The sequence below is a fragment of the Elephantulus edwardii genome, unplaced genomic scaffold (assembly GCF_000299155.1).
Source record: "Elephantulus edwardii isolate Elephantulus edwardi_28Jun2011 unplaced genomic scaffold, EleEdw1.0 scaffold00072, whole genome shotgun sequence".
In the NCBI taxonomy this organism is placed as follows: domain Eukaryota; kingdom Metazoa; phylum Chordata; class Mammalia; order Macroscelidea; family Macroscelididae; genus Elephantulus; species Elephantulus edwardii.
The window spans coordinates 10,581,792-10,603,915 of NW_006399822.1; positions in this window are offsets into that span (position 1 = coordinate 10,581,792).

Sequence of the window (22,124 nt, forward strand, 5' to 3'; positions counted from 1 at the left end):
GAACATACACATAATATGAACTTTCTGGCAAAGAGAGGTAGGGAAGTGAGTCTCCGGAAGAATATCTGACAACACTGTTTATTTGAATAAATAAGCAAAGTGGAGAAAGGCCATTGTTGACCACAAATGACTCATGTATTCTATTTAAAAGTATTCTTGGGGAGCTCTGGTGGCCTACTGGCAAGGAGATGCAACTACAATCCCAGAGGCACATGGTTCGAATCCACCAGATGCTCTGCCGAGGAAGGAGGGACAATCTCCTCCTGTACCAGTCAGATCTGATTTGACGGTACATGCACACAAAAATAATAAAATAAAATTTTAAAAAAGTATTCTGGTTCCAACCTAAGCCCATGGCCACGAAGTTGATTCCCACTCCTAGCAAATACACAGGACAGAGTCCAAATGCCCCGAGGCTGAATCTGTCCAGAAGCTGACTCCTTCATCTTTCATCGTCAAGTAGTTGGCGGGTTCAAGTCCTAGGCCTTCCATTTAGCAGCCAGCTGTCCTGCCAGAATTCTATATTCAGACTAAACACTATAAATTATGAAAGACATACATGATTTCTCCTACATGTATGTCTAGAACACAATGAGAAGTCTTTTCTAGAAACAGAGAGCCTATTAGTTGACTGTAATTATTAATGAGACAATTACAGTTTTTAGTGGTAGTCCCGATTTTATGTGAAACATCCTCTTAGAGATTTCCTAGCAAGAATAAAAAATCAACCTCCATTGTGTTCTACAAGTGAAAAGAAAGTTCAATGATTTTAGTCTCATCAATGAATCAGGAAAAATGCAATAGATTTTTATTTTTGCTTCGTTAGTTAAAGGAAGGGCTCATTGAAGATGACGATTTTGTGCATTGAAATGTAAGAGGTTTTACAGGGCAAATGGTCTGTATGAACCACAGATTCCTCTAGCCTGTGTCCATAAGAACCAGATGGTGCCCAATTACCTCCACAAATCATACTAATAACACTAAGAAAGAATGGATCCCTGATTGGATAGGAGAAAAATGTAGATCATTACTCAAATCCCCTAACACACACACACACACACACACACACACACACAGAGGGGGAGAGACAGAGAGAGAAAAGAGAGAGATACAGAGAGATACAGAGAGAGAGAGAACTGGAGAAGGCTAGAAGACTTGGAAATTATTGCCCTGAGACACTGTTAAAACCTTAAACTAAAATTAAGCCCTGAGATTGCCTGGTAACTAAATAACAGTGGCTCCAAAATAATAAACATCACCCTTAAGTATTGTACTTCTTAAAAAAAAAAATCCCTGTGTGAGACCAAATGGTCAACAATTACAATTACAACACTTACAGATGTCAAAAAGAAGGAGGTAAGGGAAAGAGATTAACGGGAACGAACAACCAGAATGGAAATCGTAAAAAGTCTTTGAAAAGAACGGATGCCTTTGAGTGTGATGCTGGAGAAGAGGACCCGATATCCTGTGCACTGTCAGGAGAGCAAACAGGTCTGTCCTGGAGAAAATGGCACGAGGGTGTTCTCAGAGGCAAGGACAGGGAATCTCTGTCTCCCACACCTCGGGCATGTTGTCAGGAGGGGCTCTTTGGAGAAGGACACCATGCTTGGAAAGGTCAAAGCAAGAAAGAAGACACTCAGCCAGAATGATTGACACAGTGACGGTAGCCATGGGGTCAAGCGTGTGAGGTTGGTACAGGATAGGGCAAGGCTCAGAGGTGGTTTCCATAGGATTGCTGTGAGTCATAGACGACTCGACAGCACATAACTACACCAGTACGTCATTCATGTGTAGATTGTAACCAATTTATCTGAAAAACCGTGAAGAAATACTAGATGGAAACCTACACTGCTATGCAAGCTTCCACTAAAAACAAAATAAATTATTTAAGAAAAGAAGGAAAAATTTCAGGGATTTAGTTGCTGAAATGTACCAGTGTGGAGTTAACATGTCCAACTGTTATATTTCTTGTGTTGTTGTTGTTTTGTTTGTTTTTAAGGTTGGGAAGGATCCCTGTCATTTTTTTCCTAATTTTTCCATTGTTATATTTTTTTTTGTTATTACTGGTGGACATGTGCAGCTATTATCATCATAATGGATTCTAAGATGTATCAGGTAACCTGTTTTCAGACTTCTGGTCATAAAAGGTAAACAGCTCCAATTCAAAGACTTGCTTCTGACGTAATGAACATCATCCTGAAGTTCCATGTTTCTAGCCACCCGCCAAAAAAGGAAGGGGGGTGGGAAGGACAGCAGTTGGTTGTGTCCATATTATTACTCTTGGACATGCTGACTTTAATTGTCCTTGTTAAAAATTGCCTTCCTGGTAGTATCATTTCCTCTCTCATGTCTTTTATCAGCATCTTTACTGTGATGTGGTCTTACTGAAGCAGAGTGGGCCCCAGTGACCTCATGCCTGAGATGATGGTCACTCATCCTGGGTTTCCTATATTGAATGCATGTAATAGAGGAGGGGGAAACACAAAGCCCTTTAACAAAGCTTAAGCCTTGTTTGTTTCTGTTGTAGGGAACATGGAAAGTATCCTTGGAAGGAATGTGCACCTTTAGGTAGGAAAACATTTGGAAGGATTCACTGCCAATGTCTAGTGATGAGAAAGCCTAAAGTGCAAGTTCAAACCTACCAGTTCCTCCAAAGGAGAAAGATGGACAATCTCCTTCCTTGAGATTTACAGCCTCTGAAAACCTGTCAAGGGGCAGCTATGAGTCTGTCCCAATGTCATGGCAATGAATTTGAATTTTTAAAATTTTATAGTGTGATGCAGACCCCACGCTAAGTGTTCTGTACAGTGATTTCATTATAAACAATGCATGAGATAAAGGATATTATCACCCCACTCACCAGAGGAAGAACAGCTTAGGTGAGGTCTATCAAAGGTCTTCCTTTGCCTAAGGTCCTCCTTATCGTACACTGCACACCTAGCCCGGTGAATCGGGGTGGACTAAATGCAAAGCACTTGCCTTCTCAGGCATCCAGAAGCTGGGTGGATACTCTGCTTGACATAGAGTGACCATTCAATTCAATTAGTTTAACAGAAACAATGCAACAGCACTAATCCCCTCTGAGGCACAGATAGATGAAGACGAAAATTCCCTCTTGCCATACGGCTAGCCCAGTGGTGCGGCTCCCTCCTTCCCAAATACCCTGACTGCTGTGGAGGCCAAGCTGAGCAGGTGTGATTCTTTCCGCCTGCAAGAAAGTCTCAACGCCCGATTAAAACCTGCACGGCTTGTAGTGCAAATAGAGGTTACTCGAGCTGCCTGAACTTTAGAATGAATAAATAAGCTATCTACCTGGACCCTTTTTTCAATTTAAAGATGCCCTGGTGGTGGCCCTACTGCTAACGAAGGGTTTTGAATCTACCAGGCAATCCAAGGGAGAAAGACGTGGCTCTATGGAGTGCAGCCTTGGAAACTCGATGGGGCAGCTCCCCTCTGTCCTGCAAGGTCGCTAGGAGTCAGCGTCAACGACAGCAGACTTGGTTTGGGTCGATGTTCTTTCTAAAATGTTTACTGAGACATTCTAAAACAAAAGAAAATAAACTCCGCAGCTACCAAGTCTTCCTGACTCCCAGCCACCCTGCATTGGCTTTTCCAAGGCTGGAAATGGTTACTAGAGGCGATTGCCAGTCTTCCTCCCTTGAAGCAGAAGCTGGGCTCAAACCTCAGACCTTTCAATCTATGGTCCCATATAAAGTGCTCTACACCACCAGAGCATCTTATTCTAACACAAGACAGTATGAAAGAGAAAAGTAAATGAATCATGATGTCTTCTTACAAAGGATTGATTTTGGTGCTAAATCCCCATCTTTGTCATGAAATTTTGATCTATTTCTAATAAACAATCAAAGCAGAAGCAAATGCAGCATCAGGATACGTGGCACATAGGGTTTGTCACCATTCAAGTAGTTGTGCTTTGGTCAAATCATTTAACCAGAATCATAAAGATCGATCCCTTGCTGGAGAATTAGTTAATGATCCTCTAGGTAAACTTCTGAACTGATGTATGGAGCACTTTCATAGAAAGTAGACAACTTACAGTTCAATGATGCTGGTGGGAGTTTCGTTTGGAGCTACAAATCCTAAGCTCAAGCAGCCTTGTCGACCTGCTTACATGGTTTGCCATCTTGGCTAACTCCACAAATCCCTCACACAGCACCCAGGGATCCTTCAGACGCTCCGACAACAACTCGTATGGCGCATAAGCATCTGCTCCTGACAGACTTCCCCTCCCCTCCCCTCCACTCCATGGGCAGGAGTAGAACCGCGCCCCATAGGCTTCTCAATGGGGGATTTTCCAGAAGCAGGCCACCAGGCCACTTCCCAGGCACATCCAGGTGACCCGAACCTCCAACCTTTCCGTCAGCAGCCCAGTGTGTTCACCTTTTGCAACACCCAGGGACTCCCCTTGACCTGCAGTTACCATTTCTTGAGAACAGACTCTTTGATGAGCCTCCCTTGTCCTACACCATCTGGATGCTCCCCTGGGGACCCTCTTTTCCTTACTTCTCTCCACTCCTCATATTGACTTTAGTTCCATGAGCAATGTATTTGGGGAACACTCAGTGAACCAGGTGGTTTTCTCTGCTAAGGCTTCTCCAACACCAAACTGATCTTCCCCCCTGCCCTCCACGTTATTCAGATTACAGCCTGTGTTCCCTTCCAGCCTGGCAAGGAGCTCCCTGCCTGAGATCAACTCCCAGCCACGCAATTGTTGCTGCTGCCAGTTGCTGTCAGGTTGGGTCCAAGCCCCTGGAGGATCAGCTGTGAGCTGGTTCCCACTCACTGACAGAAAGGGGGCGGGGGGGGGAGAAAGCAGCTAAATTGGTTTCTAGTTTGTGTGACATTTAGATTTCATCCTGCTCAATGTTTTTATTAATGATGTGCATTCATGCAAAGAAATAATACAATATTTGAGAAAAAGCAAGGAACGCATATAAAGCTTAACTGATAATCTAAGCTTACAAAGATTAATTTTCAAATGACTTGGTATAAAATTTTAGAGCCATTCATAATCAATGATTTCTCCATTTTTGTTGTTTCTGAAAGGACGCTCGGGTGGTATCACGCGTAGGGCCCTGTGCTGCGAACACAGACAAGGCACCTCTCTGGCGATTCAAGTCCACCGACTGTTCTGAGGAAGAAAGATGGGCAATCTCCTCCTGTGTGGTTTATAATAGTCCCCGTGAAAGCCCCTGGAGGGTCAGCTAGGAAGGCAGTTCCAATTGGGTAGAACGTGTTTTGAGTTGGCTTGAGTCTCAAAAGTTTAGGTTCCACAGAAAGCCCAATTATGGTCATCCATCGCCTCTGATAACACCCAACTACATGGCTTCAGGTGGGTCACAATGAGTTGCAATCCATTTGATGGTAGAATGAGTGTCTCAAATCAGATTGGTCGTGTGTTTGTTCAAATCTGCCTTCTCAACAGCTGTGTCATCTATATTTGAGATGCTTAACCTCTCTGTAATAGCCTGCCTCTAGAAACCCTAAGAACCTGGAGAAAGGACGAAAGTTATACAGGTGTCCTGGTCTTTCATTCATAGGGTCACCATGAGTCACCTACGACTTGACGGCACTTAACAACAACAACCTCTCTGTACCTTGGAAATGAAACTTATACAGTTACTGGGAGAAATAAATAGCATAATAAATTGCAATCATTTGAACAATGCCTGGCAATCTGTGTTCAGCACATCCTCATAATTATCACCACCTCTTCTAAATATCTCTGCAAAAGGAGAAATTTGCTCTTACATCCAGATTTCAAGGCTGTCTTCGATGCAAAGAATGTGGCAGGGGAAACCCTCACACACCTGCAGATCCTTTTTAATTGTTGTTTGGATGTCAGTTTATATTGTCACCAAGGGATGAAGAATTAGGAGGTTTTATTAAATGAAGCAATCTACATTTCAGCAACAGAGAGGAAAATAAATGAGCAATTCAAGAAAAAATTCTATTAAATCTTTAAATTAAATTTCAGATTTAAAAAAAGAAGAAGGCAATCCATGTAGAAAAGATTATCAGTATGAATCAGTATTAAAATCTAAGATGTTCCCAATCACATCATTGTGAGGGGTACAGGGACATCCCTCAGGCCTTCTCATGAGAAGATTTGAATAAACAGCTTAAATACGTGCTATGATTAAGGCCACCTCAATAACATCAAAATCACTTCCAACTTAATTCTCTTCTTTCCAAGAAAGGAATTACTTTATTTCCAAGTTAATACAAAGCTCCTTATTAAATATAACAATTGGCAGGCAATATTATCTGACTTTGATATGTATGCAATAAATCCTAGATGCATTTGGGGGCCTATTAAATCAGTAGAATCTTCAGGGCCAAGAAGGATAAGGATGGAAGAATTGCTCTATTTTTCTCCTGCTTTCCTCTGTGATTCCTGTGTTCAGACCTATTTACAACATGAGTGAGTGTGTGTGTGTGTGTGTGTGTGTGTGTGTGTGTGTGCGCGCGCGCGCGGGCGCGCGCGGGCGCACGCACGCTGCGTAAGTGATTTTTAAAAAAACAAATCATGTTTTACAAGAAAGGTCTGGGAACAAAAGTTAATATGATAAAAGGGGGGAAAGGAAGGGAGTAAATCACTGTTTCCATTTACCCACTTTTTTGTGCCTCATAGGACACTGAAGAGAAATGGATATTTACATTACATTCTGGATGGCTTGACATGTCCTCACCTAACAACGGCTTGGGTAGAACATTTTCCAAATTCTCCTGCAATCATTTCTCTGGGAACGTTTTCCTCAGAACGGAAGAGGGCTATTTTTAACTGCATCTGTGAGCTCCGTGAGAAGTAGACGCTCCGTCTCTGAGGAAGCCGCCTCACTGAGCACTCAGCACTCAGGAAATCACTTTTCTTTCAGGCACGAGCTGTGTTCCTGAACAACTTTACCGACAGTATATGAAGGGCTTTAAATTACTGAAGAACATCAAACATGATGTTACAAGATGTATTCATTGCCTGCTGCTGCTAACAAAGTTCCACAAAATACTGGTCTGTAAGAATGGAACGTGTCATCGCAAAGTCCTAGAGCTAAAAGTCAGAATTTGGGGGTGTTGGACAGAGCCAGGCTCTCTCGGAAAAGTTCTAGAGGAAAATCCTTTCTCATCTCTCCAGCCCCAGTTCTTCGGCTTGCACTGAAGCCTGTCTCCATTGTCACAAGACCCTCTTCCCTTTGTGTCTCTGTGCCTTCTCTTTTATCCAGACATTACTTATATTGGCCGAGGATCCACCCTCTGACAGTGGAACCTCATGTAAAGTCATTACATCTTCTAGCCCTCTTTCCAAACTAGGTCCTGTTCAAAGGTATGCAGGTCAATACTTCAATGTAACTTTGGGGGAAGACACAGTTTAATCTATATTCCATTAGGTACAAAATAATAACAACATTCTGAAAGTTTTAACCACTCTCTGATTTGCAGGAGAATGGCACTCTCCCCCTGTGCAATTTACCTCCTATGAAAACCCTCTGGAAGGTCAGCCATGGGTTGCTTCTGACTCAACAGCACACAAGAACAATTACAACAACTGATCTAAAACAAAATGTAAGGAAGCAATATCATCTTAGCTGTGCACAGACAAAAACCCTATTTCCAGGGATCTGTTCTCACTTCACCATCAAAGGTCTTGAATATTAGACGTGGTTCTAAACTACGTCATTCCTCCACCCACATTGCTATAAACTAGGTTCTTGCAAACCTGCATATAGCTCTCATCATTCTACTGCATCACCTTATAACGTTATACTAGACAAATTCTCTTAGGATAATGATTCCTCCAAGAGCAATTGCTGTTGTCTCTTATCTATGACTAACTCCACTTAAGGCTGCTTTCCAAAATGTGAAGAGAACTCCTTCCACAACTTCCTCCCTTTGCCATTCTGATACAAGCCACCCACAGGGCACTTCCTCTGAGCCTGAGAGTTGAGTATTTACAAGTTAGGACTCTGTTCTTAGCAACCCACTGCCATGAAGTTGTTCTCACTTAAATCAACCCTATAAGACAAAGAACAGAGACACGTCTTGGTTCTGTGAAGAAGCTGGTGAGTTCAAACTATTGACCTTTTGGTAACTTGCTGAGTTCTTTACTACTGCACCACCAAGGTTGCTTAGCAGTCCTAGTTAAATAGACAGGCACCAGATTCTACTGGTTCACACTGCCCCCGGTCAATGGGTTGATTCCCATAGAATGTATCACCTGTACTGACAGTGACCATTTATTATAACCAGAAAGAATACAAGCATGAGAACTTATCAGGCAGGGTATGAAAAAGTTCCCAGGATGAGGGTGCCATTGTTCCCAGTGATATGCCATTCTCTCTCCTGTGCATGGAGGCTAGAAAGTCCCAAAGAGAGTTCACCAATGTCCCCTAGTCATTGGGAAATCAAAAAAAAGCATGACTTGGGCTCTAATACATTGTTATGGTCAATCAAATCAAGAAATATGAGTAGAAAGTGACTCAACGGTACCCAACATCAGCAGTATGATGCGTATAAGTGGTTTTCTCAATCAGCCAAAAGGACCATTTTTGTCAATGAAGACATCAGAACACTGATGCTTTTAAGGGAAAAGGTAGTAGGGCTTGGTTACCTAAGTAACCAGATGCTACATCAATATACAAGACAGAGCTTGTGTAGATCACACTGAAGCAGCACAGCACTGGTATTCAGCCCATCACAGAAACTCAACAAGGATCAGGAGCCAGGCAGATACAAAGACATTTCATTAGCAAGAGGAAAAGAAGTATGATCATTTGCTTCACTGGCGTCATGTAAAGCATTCCTTTGCAATGTAGTATGTCGTTATTGTTGTTATTGTTGTTGTTAGGGGTCGTGGGGTCAACAACAACTCTACACCACCCTATGAACAATGAATCTGAACCCTGCCCTATCCAGTGCCAACCTCATCATCACTGATAAACTCTTTCAGTCACTGTATAAAACCAACTTTTTGAGGGATTCTCCCTCTGTCACTGACTTCTGCTTTTTTAAGCATATTTTTTTTCCCAAGGATGAGCCCCTTCTAACAACATGATCAAAGTGTGTGAGATGGAGTTGTTTTACTCAACTATTTTTCTGATGGTTTAGTAAGGTGTTATCATAGGATTGAGAACTTATGATGTTTTTTAGGTTTTCCTTTTTTGAGCCAGAAAGGAACTTTGAAAGCAATGACCTTTAAGAGGGTCCTGATTCTAGCCCAATGAAGGAAGCAGAGCATAAAGGAAAAGCAACTAAAAAGAAAGGATTGATTCAGTATCAGATGCACAGTGACTGTGTACATAGTGATTCGAGTCTGTTCATTACATATAACCATGGCATAATTTGTTTCTTAATGAAGTAATAAACGCTCGAGTAAAGGGGATAATAGTCAGATGAAAGAGGCAATGCTATTGAGGACTTGTCTGCAAAATCAAACAGACAGAACTCTTCTAGAAATGAGGGGATCACAGCACCTAAACACAACCAAGCACAAAATTAGCAGAACAGTCCAACATTTTGCTTCCTTAACCACTTGCAAAAAAAAAAATTACTGATTTGTTTAGTTTCCCCAAAGCAGCCTTTCTTCAAATTTGTCCTTCTCTTTAGGAAGGCGGTAGAGTGATAAAATATAATTCATCAAACCAGTTGGAATCACAGAAAGATTTTTTTCAAAAATAAAAAAAAAACCAAACAGAACACTGCATCTGAGTAAATAACAGAGAAGCTGAATAATCTAGTGGAGTTATACCATCAAGCTTTAATACAATTATAAGGGTAAAGGGTTTCTTTTAAAAAAATTTGTATTATTCTTTTTTGTGTGTGCTGTCAAATCATATCTGACTGGTACAGGAGGAGATTGTCCCTCCTTCTCCAGCAGAGCATCTGGTAGATTCAAACCACTCACCTCTGGGATTGCAGAGCAGCTTCTTGCCACTAGGCCACCAGAGCTTGCTGACAGGTTTCCTATTATGTAGTCAGTAAGAAAAAGATGTACCCTCGTACCTCAGTTGATATATAAATTTACACTCACCAAATCAATTGGTTTCTTCTTCCTTTATAATTTGAAGAAAAGATCTATGTAGTTGAGAGTTCAGCTGGGACTTTCACAACCCCTAACACTGATGCAAGTCCCTGACACCATGTCTTGGGGAAGAGAGAATCTTTTCTAAGACGGCAGCACTGTCACTGAGCTCCTCCTGTCTCGTGCCCTCTGCTTGCAGCTTCTTTTGAGCTTTCACTTTCTAAGGTTCCTAACCCTGATGATAGTTTTAAAAGGAGAGGCAGTCTTTTAAAGATGAAAATCATTTCTACACGACCAGAATGTAAATCACTTGATTTGGACAGATAAAGCTTCTGGCAGTTCTCTATCGATGTACTGTCTATGGTGGTTTTGGTCTTCAGCAATAATTTGCTTGTATGTGATATTAACGACATTGTATGATAATTTCCAAATTCTGTTAGATCACCTTTCTTGGGAATGGGAACAAATGCTCCCATTCAGTTGGCCAAGTAAGTTGTCTTCCAAATTTCTTGGCACAGACTGGCAAGCATGTCCAAAGCTGCAAATGTTGGTTAGAACATGTCAGTTGGTATCCCATCAATTCCTGGGGCCTTATTTTTTGCCAATGCCTTCAGTGCAGCTTGAACTTCTTCCTGCACTACCATTGGCTCTTGGTCAAATGCTACTTCCTGAAATATTTCCATGCTGATCAATTCATTCTTTGTGGGGAAAGTGACTCTTATAAGACATTAAATAATTCTTTTCTTGCCTTCCGCTCCCCAGTTTTTTGGGTGAGGATCTCCTCTCTTGCTTCCACTTAGTCACAATTTCTCCTGCCATTTGGCACATAGTAGGCATTCAGGATTTTTTTTTAAATATAAATTGAATCACTGCTCTGAACTGGGAGATTAACTTGTTATTATAGAAGCTATAAAAGCGTAATTTCTAGATACATCGACTCTAAGGAAGTCTATAAAGTTAAATAATATTGTTAGGCAATGTTTCGAGCCCTTGCTCTCTCATTCATTTTCATCTGCTTTCAAATTTCATGGGAAATTTTAGGGCATTCAATTTCAAGCAGTGCTGTGTAACAGATTTTAAATTAAATAAAAGTAGATTTCTCTGTGATTTAAAAGTGGAGTAAGTTTCTAATCAATTATGCATATAGTTCAGTTGGCTTGTCCTTCACAGCATAGAATTTCTAATGGGGTTTAAAGTTGGGAAAACGATAAACAGTCTCTCGACCATATGCTATCGTTTTCTTTAATTACAGTCCTATTTGGTTTCTTAATGAAGTAAAAATAAAATCCAATATATAAATGTTATGACATTTAGGGATATCTAATTCATGCTCTCATCCTCTAATTGATTTTCCTTGATGAAGAATTAGAGTGGGTTAAGGCCTTTAAAGCCAAATTTATTTCAAGTCCCCAACATATGAGTTTCCAAATAATTGTATTTCATTTTTCTCAAAGCCAGTCAAGTAGAGCATTTATAGCTTCTAAGAGGCCATCTTGCTGAGCACAGGTATCTTCATGGGAATGTGATCAGTATAATTCATCATGCACTTGAACTTGAAAAAGACTAGTCCAAACTACATATCATGAACCCTGAAGACAACCACACTGATTCCGATTTATCATAAAAAACATTTTTCTACAGCACATTTGCCTTTACCCTTAGGAGTTTAGTTCATAGAAAGCAAAAGTAAATATATCCATAAAAGTACCTCCATCAATTCCCAGGATTTGAAACATGCTTTGCCTAATTGTAAATAGTGATGAGAACGATTTTCTTTTTTCTTTTCATTTATAAAATTGTATATTAGAACACACATTTGAAGTGTTACCTTTTAAAAACTTAACACAAAATCACAGCTTGAACATACTTTAATATGACAGTGAGATAACCACTTTTTTTTTGCTTTTGTTTTTCTGGGTTTTTTTTTATGACAGTGAGATAAACACACTTTTTTCCCCTTATTATTCTTAATTTTCGAAATCTCTTTGGGCAGAATCAGATAAATATTAATTAGTATGAGGTTTTTCTCCTCAATGTAAAACCAGGAACAAAAAGCCCTCCATTATATGGTTCTCTTTCTAGGAAATGCTTAAAAAAGATGAATCTAAAGAAACAGAAAAGAGTCAACATTATCATTTCCTCGGGAAGAATGTGCGAACTGACACAGACTCCACATGGACGTAATAAACCTTTTTGGGGTGATGAAACTTTACTACAAGGGATTGTATTTTCATTTGCCAAATTCTGTACCTTTATTAAGAATCATTGCATTGAACATATAAAACAGATTAAATTTATGGTATGCAAAGCGTCCCTCGGTAACACTGCTTACAATGATAGCGCGAGAAGTAAATACTGTGATCATTGAGTCTGTTCCAATTTATGACACCCGCATGTGTTACAGAAGAGAAACGATCCACAAGGTTTTCTTACTTATTTCATCATTTTTCCTGTACTTTGGGTAAAAGTTTTCTGAGCAAATTAGTTTTCCATTCAACAGTTTACACCTATTTTGTTTCATGACAATGGATGCATTCCCTTCAGTGTAACATCCCCTTTCCACCTCTTCCCTTGGTTCCTCAGGTCCATTTGTCCTTGTTTCTTATCTTGGTTATAGTCATAATCAATCTCTAGACTTAACTCTTATATGACCATGGGGTGAGTACGAATACCAACGCTGAGATTAACAGCTGGTTGCAAACCATTATGTCACCCAAGAAACTACCGAGATAATAATTTGCAAATCGAGGCATTTCCATCTCCACAGTCCATAGTTTCCCTAAATATCCTTTTCAGGCCCATGAGATGTGCTCTCGGCTCTGGAGTTCTCAGAAGTGGTTTCTTTCAGCTGAAGCATTCTGTATTCCCATTGCTTGTCCCAGTCAATACCACACTCAGGTTATGACAATGACAGTATCGGTACTACACATGTTGGTAGTGGCAATAACAGCACTCAGGAGTGTCCTGCACTGGAAATGTTTATTCTGGTGTACAGAAGGTCACTGTGAGTCAAAATCAACTAGAAGGTACCAACAACCATCACAATGTGCTAGATATGCACACTTGATTGCATTTCTCTACAAACTTGATTGACACAGTGACTGTGACAATGGGCTCAATATGTCAGAGATAATGAGGATGGCACAGGATATGACAGGGTTCAGATCTGTTGTTCATAGAGTCGCAATGAAACATAGTCCACTCAGGGCAACATTAGCAACCAAGACTTGATGCTGAATAACATCCATGGATGAGAAATCAATGTGATCCTGAGTCAAGCTTACATTATGAACTTCTATTATTTACACAGGTTTAAGTATATATTGAGACACAATACCACTTAAAAGAAAAGGCGGGCTGTGCCAGTGCTATCAAATCAATTGTGATTCATCGTGAACATATAGACAGGATAGAATTGTCTGGTTGTGTTCATTTCAAGACTGTCATTTATAAAAGCTCTCTGTCACTTCTTTCTCTCTTAGAGCTGCCAACAGACTTGAGCCGCCAAACTTTCGTACTTAACTACTGCGCCACCAGGGCTCCTTGAGTTCAGGTTGCTCATCCAAAATACAGCATTGCAAGTATTACAAACACATAGATAATTATCAAACGCAGGGCGTTTCATTACTTTGAGGATACTGTGTCAGAGATGATGTGCTTGGCTCAGGATAGGGCCACATTCAGAGCCATCGTTCACAGAGCAGGAATAGAGTCAATGACACATAATAAAAACAACAATAAACAAATCTGTCTTGGAAGATGATCCACCAGCGTGTTGCTTAGAAAGAGAGATGCTGAGACTTTGTTCCACACACTTTGGACATGTAATCTGGAGGAACCGGTCCCCAAGAAAGACATGATGCTTAGGAAGACAGAGGACCAGGGAGAAACAGGAAGACCTTCAACAAAATGAACTGACACGGTAAATGTAACAATAGGATGTAACAATGGGTGGAAGAGATTATGACCCTGTAATTTCCCCCCTACCCATCCTCACCCCTCTGATCCCACTCTTTCCCCCGTTGGACCCCCATACACATTTCCTTAGTTATCATAGGGTCACACAGTTTGGTGGGTGTAGAGAGAACGACAGTAAAGGAAATAGAAAAGATCCAACAGGGACCTGAAAAGACAGGGTAACGGTGGCCATAGTCCAGTAGTGATTAATTTATAAAATTACGGAAATGATTGTACAAAACATAATGTCAGTGAAGGAAAGTGAGAGGGAAGATCTGCCTAACAAAAAAAAATTTAAAGAGATGATGAAGATGGGTCAGTGTTTTGTTCTGGTGGGCATAGTATGATTGCTGTGAGTCAAACACAACAACATTAACAAAAATAAATATTGCCAGTCTCTCCTCAAAAGAAATACTAATCAGACACACATTTTAAAATTTTGCCCCAAGTTCCTCTTTGCCTTAGATATTAGGCAGACAAATTCTGACTATTCTGTTTATTCTGACTACTCCACCCTTTACTGAACATATAAATTAGATCTGACTAAATAACTTTCACGTGCAAAGCACAGTCCACAGCTTTCAAAATCATACTTAGTTTTCGAAACATATCACCTAAGCAAATTCCCTTCATTAAACTTGTATGGCATCATATAATGGCTTGAGAATTGCAAACAATGTGTATTGACAAATAGGAAGGAAAGTTTGGCGTAATACTGAAATCACATTATATGGATAAAACGAAAAAAAAAAAAGCAAAAACTCCAACATATTGCCACTGAGCTGAACCCACTCACAGCTGACCCTCTGGTGGGTTTTCAGAGGCAGCAAATCACACAGTAGGAGAATGCCCACCTTTCCCCCTTGGACCTGCTGGTGGATTTGAACCCACTGCACCACAGAGAGGTGGCACGTTTGGGTTAACAGTGCAACTCTCTGTGAACCACATCACCAAAGCTCCTTTTATGTGGATAAATTTCAGAAACCAGTATCATTTTCAGTTAATTCTAAGGGTACAAAAATTAGCTTAGCACTTATAAACTAACTGCCACTTATAAACTAACTGCCAGTTTTGGAAAACCTGTTCTTTTGAAAACAAAAATTCTTATAGGGCATATCTCAGTTTTCTCATTTTAATAGTGTCCTTTGCACCAACTCATGTTTAATGATGAAGATACAATAAACCAAAAATCATGTCAAATACTTGCAGCCAAAACATTATACTGAATTAGAATTACTACTCATTCAGTAGAACAGGATATAAAGGGGAATTAGATTATTTTGTGATAAAGAAAACTTTATCTTCTATCTTAGTTAGCTTGATATAATATGGTAAATCTATTTAATACTACATATTTGTATTTTTAAAAATCCTGGTAAATATAATAGTAAATATTACACAGAAAAATGATAAAATTCAGCAGAAAGGATGTTGCTGTAGTTATATGCCATCAAGTTGCTTGTGACTCATAGCAACCTTATGTACAACAGCTCTGAACCATCTCCTCTCCAATCTCACTGTCTCTGACGTTACCCCAGTAACTGTGTGTCAATCCATCTCATTCAGGGTCTTCCTCTCCTATGCTATCACTCCATCTTTCCAAGAATGAAGTCTTTGTCTAAGTACTGGTCCCTCCTGGCCACATGTCCAAAGTAGTTACACAGAGATTCAAAATCCTTCCCTGCAAGGAGTAACCTGGTTTCACTTTCTCCAGAACAGACCTGTTTGTACTCTTGGAAGAGACCACAGGATGTGCAATACTCTTCTCCAGCACCACAACTCAAAGGCATTGATTCTTCTTCTATCACCTCTATGACTACTCACTGTCTAACTCTCTCACGCATAAGTGCAAAGACCATGGCTTGGATCAGGTGCACCTTAGTCTCTAGACGGACATCATTGTTCCTCAGTACCTTGGAGAGGTCCCTGACAGTAGACTTTCCCAGTGCAAGTCGTCCTCTGAATCAAAAATCAGAAAAGCAGAGAGGATACAATCGTAAAAATCAGAAAAGAGGAAAATTAATCTTATCATATCAGTACACAAAAATAAAAAATCTTAAGTCTTGACCTTGGGTTTAATTGTTTTAAAAAATAATATTTTTAAAAATAATTTTTTTTGATATGATGTCTAACTGTTGTATTATCTATAACAAGCATTTCACCTACCCTTATCTTCTATTCAACACCCCAAATTGCATGATTTTTCAGAAAAATTATTCCTGTCGAGTTCTTGATATGGATCTACATTAGATGTGTTAAAATATTAAATGTAAAATATTAGACTATTGAATAATATTGTTCACTATTTGCTCAGATTCTTGTCACAGGCAAATAGTAAAATCATTCTGGCCTTATCTCTCAACGTTGGTCTCCAGATAGCGTGCACTGGTTAACCAAATAGATTTTGCTTCAACAAGGGGAGCATTCACAATTTCATTTTGCATGGGAAGGTTCTATAATTTGTGTGGAAATAAATTGTAGAAGAATATATTGGCCACAGAAATATCACAATCTTAGAAGAGAAACTCATACTGGAATATTGTTTAATTCTATGTGTTGTCGTGTCAGAAGTGACTCATAGCTGACCCTTCAGCAGGTGTTCGGAGGTGGTAAATCCCATGGAACAAGACTGCATGTCTTTCTCCCAAGGAGCTTCTGGTGGATAAGGACCACGAACCTTTCAGTTGGCAGTGCCATTTCTTATCATTTGACTATCAGAGCTGCAAGACTGTATATATAAATAAACACAATATAAATATAGTTCTAGACCTATGTTGTTGTTGTTAGGTGCTGTCAAGTACGACTCATAGAGCACCCTTTAAACAGCAGATCTCAATTCCATGCTGTGCCATCCTCACAATCTCTGACACACTTGAGTCCAATGGGGCAGTCACTCTGTCAATCCATCTGGTTGAGGGTCTTCCGTTCTTTTGTCATCTCTCTACCTTTCCAAGCATGATGTCCCTCTGTACAGAACAGTCTCTCCTCGTAACACGCCCAAAGGATATGTGGCTGTAAAACATTCAGGAAGCAAACTGCCCCATCTTTCTCCCACAAAACTCTGATGAGTTTGAACTTCTAGCTTTTTTATTAGAAGCCAAATGTCATAACCACAGCACCATCAGAGCTCATATGTACATGTTTATGCTGAGTTCACTTCAGCCCGTATCATTGTTGTAGGCAGAGCAGAACGGCCCCATTGCGTTTCCAAAGCTGTAAGCTTTACAGAAGTAGATTGCCAGGTCTTTCTCCTTCACAGCAGTAGGTAGATTTGAACTCCTGGCCTTTTAGTTAGTAGTCAAGCACTCACCTACTGGTATCCAATATTGTGCATCCAACAGAGCTGATGCTCTTGCTGCTACCACTGACCTGAATTATTTTTTTGAACAGGAGATGTGGTAGCCTAGTGGTAAGAAACTGCACTGCAATCCCAAGGGCACATGGTTTGAGCCCACCAGCTGCTCCACAGGATAAGGCTGACCCTTCTCCCCCCCCCATGTGACCTACTGCTTCGGAAGACGCACTGAAGGGTCCGCTACGGGCCAGTTCTGACTCGACAACAAACAACCCCACCCCCTTTAAAATGGAAGGATTCACAGGAATAGAGTGTCTTTGTCAGCCTCAAGGCTGACTTGCTTTTAAAAACTCATTCACAGCAATAAAGTTAAATAGACATAACTCAAATAAGTGAAGAACAGCAGTGGATAGATGGGTGAATGGAAGGTCCCATGGGTCACAGAACACCTTTATCCCATGGTTTTAAGTATAATAACTCAAACATAAAATCATTTTTATGAATTTGCTTAGTAAATAATTTCACAGATTTATACCTAAAGGAGAAGTAAGAGCTGCCAGTTTGATGATGGCCAGCCTTCCCTCCTAGAGAAACCCCTTAGCTGGGAACCAACAAAACTTAAAAATAAAATAGGTATGAAGGCATCAAAAATGTGAAATACAATGAAAAAGTACCAAATCCAAATGAAAAATTAGAGCATGAGAATCTGGCATAAAAAGTCCAGGGAAATTAGTCTAGCATGAAAGGTCATGTTTGTCAGAGAAATTGGTGATCATTTTAGAAGTAGCTGAGAAGCTCAGAAAAGGAGGAAGGGGCTTGACAGATTCACAAGTTTGGGAGTATAAAAGTTAAGGAGCTACCAAATAGTGAGAGCCTTAGAAAATGATAAAACTGTCCACAGCAAGCTCACAGCTCCTGAGCTAATTCTGACTCTTAGGGACCGCAGGGAACAGGTTAGAACTGTCGTGTCTAGTTTCTGAGGCTGTAAATCTTTCTGAATGTAAACCACCTCAACGTTTTCCCCTGGTGTGCACGGTGGGTTCAAACTACTGACCTTTCAATTCCAACAACACGTGATCCACTACACAGCCAGGGTACTTGCAAATCACGAAGATTACACCTAAAACCAGAGTAAATTGGAGACGAAACCAACTTTCACAGCACTGGGTGGATTAGACTAAACTAGGATTGCCTCACTTTCCTACTGAAGCAATTTAAGTTTTGAAACTTCTCTGGAGAAAGTACTTCTAGGACTGAAATTATTTTGCCCATATCTTATGCATGCTGCTCAGCACTGACTAAAAGAAAATGCCACTATGAGAGGATGATACTAACTGACAATACTCAAAAAGATAGCAAAATATACATACATCATCACAGGAACCAGGTAGCAGAATATCATTAATTTTAAAATAATGATGATAATGAATTGGTGGAGACTATCCAATATAGCATGGACTGCTAAACGAAAAAAGAACAAATACATGTGTCTTGGAGCAAGTGCATTCAGAGTGCTGCTTTAAGAAGCAAGGATGTTGAGACTTTGTAGCACATACTTTGGGAATGTTATTTAAAGAGGCCAGTCCCTGGAGAAAGACATCATGCAAGGTAAAGCAGATGGTCATCAAAAATGTAAAAGATCCTCAAAGAGGTGCCTTGGCTCAGTGGTTTGAGCACAGAAGCAGTTGTGAAGATGGCACAGGAATGGGCAGTGTTGGATTCCTGAATATCAGGTGGTTGGATACAGGATAGCTATAAGGTATGGCTTTTTCAGAACTCTGGTGGCCTGGTTGTAAGGAGTTGTGCTGTCAACCCAAAGGCGGGCAGTTTGGATGCACTGGCTGCTTTGCGTGAGACAGATGGGCATCAGGATCCCTCTGTGTGACGCGCCGCCTCTGCCACCTCCCTGAAGGATCAGCTGTAAGTCGGTTCCAACTCAAAGGCACACAGCAAACAAGTCTGGGAAGTACTTAGCTCATGATTTACCAACTGACAAGATCAACATCCCAATATGTTCAAGAACATAAACGTGAAACTGAGAATTTGGTAGAGGACAAACTATCAACTACAAAACCAAATTGTAACCTACCAAAGAAGACTCAAATTTTTTAAAAATTAAGATATATGCAAATGTTATCATTGCTTTCTAAGAAAAATACTAAAATGGAATTTACACAGTGGAGATAATCTGTTGTTGGGATAAAAAGTGCATGAATCATTAAATCAATCAGGCACAAAACTAAAAACTCAAACTCTCTGCCATTAAGTGGGGATCAATTAGTGGCTGACCCTCCTGCAGGCTTCGCAGGCTGTAAATGCACAGGAGGACATGGATTTGAACAACCTGAGAGGCACCATGCTTGAGACAGTAGCCCAATTTCCTACAAACGAAGCCACCAGAACTTCTTTAATTTGCATAATATAGTTCAAAAATATGTTCCGCATCCTACTCTGGTGACTAGTGACTGGGGTCTTAAAAGCTAGTGAGTGAGTAGCCATCTAAGAAGAAACTTCTGGTCTCTCACTATCTGAAGGCAATAATTGTGAAGAAAAGATTCGAGGAAATAGTGTGGAAGACTAAGAAATGCTGCACAGCGTAGCTTCCACTAACTTGAGACCAGAAGAACTAGTGCCCACTAGTCCTATTACACCACTGGCCAAGGCAGATGTCTTTGAATTTTGGTCTTGACTCTCCATGGACCACTAAAAGAGAAAAGTAAATCTGATTTTGAGAAAGTGCAACCAAAGTGTTCCTTCAGGAGAAGGAGTTCCCTGACTGCACTTTGAGCGTGGCCATGTTGTACGGAGTAGCCTGTCCTTGGAAAAAGACACCATACTGTGAAAGGTAGAGAGTCAGCAAAGAAGAAAACTCTCCGTGCAACAGAGATTGATTGTAGTGATGACCACAAGCATGGCTGAGACCTTGAGGACAGTGCAAGAGACGGTGAAGTTCACATCTGTTGTTCACAGGGTCCGATGAATTGTAGATGGTTTGATGGCACCTAACAAGTTGTCAAGCATCAGGATTGGAGAAAGATTCATCAACAACGTAAATGAAGTAGGTGACAACCCTGTTTGCTGAAAGCAAAGAAAATCTGAAATGCTTCCTGCAGAAAATACAAAATTACAGCAGCTTTCAATATGGATTACATCTCAATATCAAGAAAACAAAACTCTTCACCACTGGGACAACATTAAACATCATGATAAATGGAGAAAAGCTTGAAACAGCCATCTACTTCATGTTATAGTCAACACCCTTGGTATTAGCAATCAAGAAATCAAAAAACATGCTCTCTTGGGAAAGTCTACTGCCGTGGATTCTCCAAGGTACTAAGGAGCAATAATATCAGTTTGAAGGCTAAGGTGCACCTGATTTGGGCCATGGTCTTTCCAGTCTCTTGCCATGCATCTGAGAGATGGACGATGAGTAAGGACAACAGAAGAAAGCTCAGAGCCTTTGAGTTGTGGTGTTGAAGAAGAGTACTGAACAATCCATAGACTTCCAAAAGCAAGTTGAGAAAGAACACCCTTAGAGGCAAGGATGGAAATACTTCACCATATATATTTGGGGTATCTTGTTAGGAAATGTCAGTCCTTAGAGAAGGACATCACACTTGGAAAAGTTGAGGGTCAACAAGAGAGATTGACAGAGTGACTGTAGAAATGAGCTTAAGTATGTCAGAGATGATGAGGATGGTTCAGGACAGGACACAGTTCAGATCAGGCATTGATAGACTCACTGTGAGTCGTGCTCAACTTGACAGCACCTACTAGCCTCAATAACCCCCACTGGCACCGGACAGCTCAGGACCACCGAAGGTCCTGGACAGAAGGGAAGACAGACGTAGAACAAAACTCAAAATGATGAAAAAGACTAGATAAGTAGAACTCCTGAAGCTGTGCCCTTAGAATTCTTTTGAACTGGGAACTGGATTCACCTCTGGGAATAATCTCGACACTAAATACCAAACAAATTAATGAAGTGAGCAATCTTACTCATAGAAATGGATGACTCCTCAGAACAGCCAACCGTAGACACCAAACAGGCAGCATTTACCTCAAGATCAGCTTCAGAAGGCAGGAAGGAATAGGAAAGAAGGACACAGAAAGAGGGACGTCAGAGGGAAGTGAGGAGAAATGTTTAAAAGGTTTGGAATGGAAAACTGTGTTGGAAAAACTTTTACTCAAACTAAATAAAAAATAAAACCCACAACAATAATAATATTGTTTAAAACTTTAGGTGTGTTTACCCACATCATGAGAGCTTCCTAAACTAAATATCAGAGAGAGAGAGAAAATAAGAGGAGGAGATACTTAGGGGATGAAAACAATTTATAAATTATTGGAACACTGAGGATAAAAATTCCTCATAACGTTTTAGAAACCTTTGAAAGGTAGAAGATCAACTAAAAGAGAAGACTCTCAACAAGACAGATGGACACGGTGACTATAACAATGGGCCTGAGTATATAAGAGTCCTACTCAAGTCATCACAGCTGCTGTCACATGGAACAGGGAAGAGTATTCCTCATTGACCTCTGGTCATTTCTTTGGCATGAAGAAACTTTTCCACACAGTACAATCTGTCTGTAGGTGGAGGCATCCCTGAAGAGGGCAGGAGTCGGATGGAATTTCACTGGTTTAGCATTTTCTTGAACAAGAACCTGTTCCAAGAACTCCAAGTATATTTAAAGATGACAGAGAAATTGATGGTACTTGATTGCTTGTATCTTTCCAAGGACTCATGGGCATTGTTTCTGTGCTGTGAGCTGGAATGAGCAAGTCAAAGGCTTTGTAACGCGTCTCAAGAACAACCTGAAAGAATATCGTTCA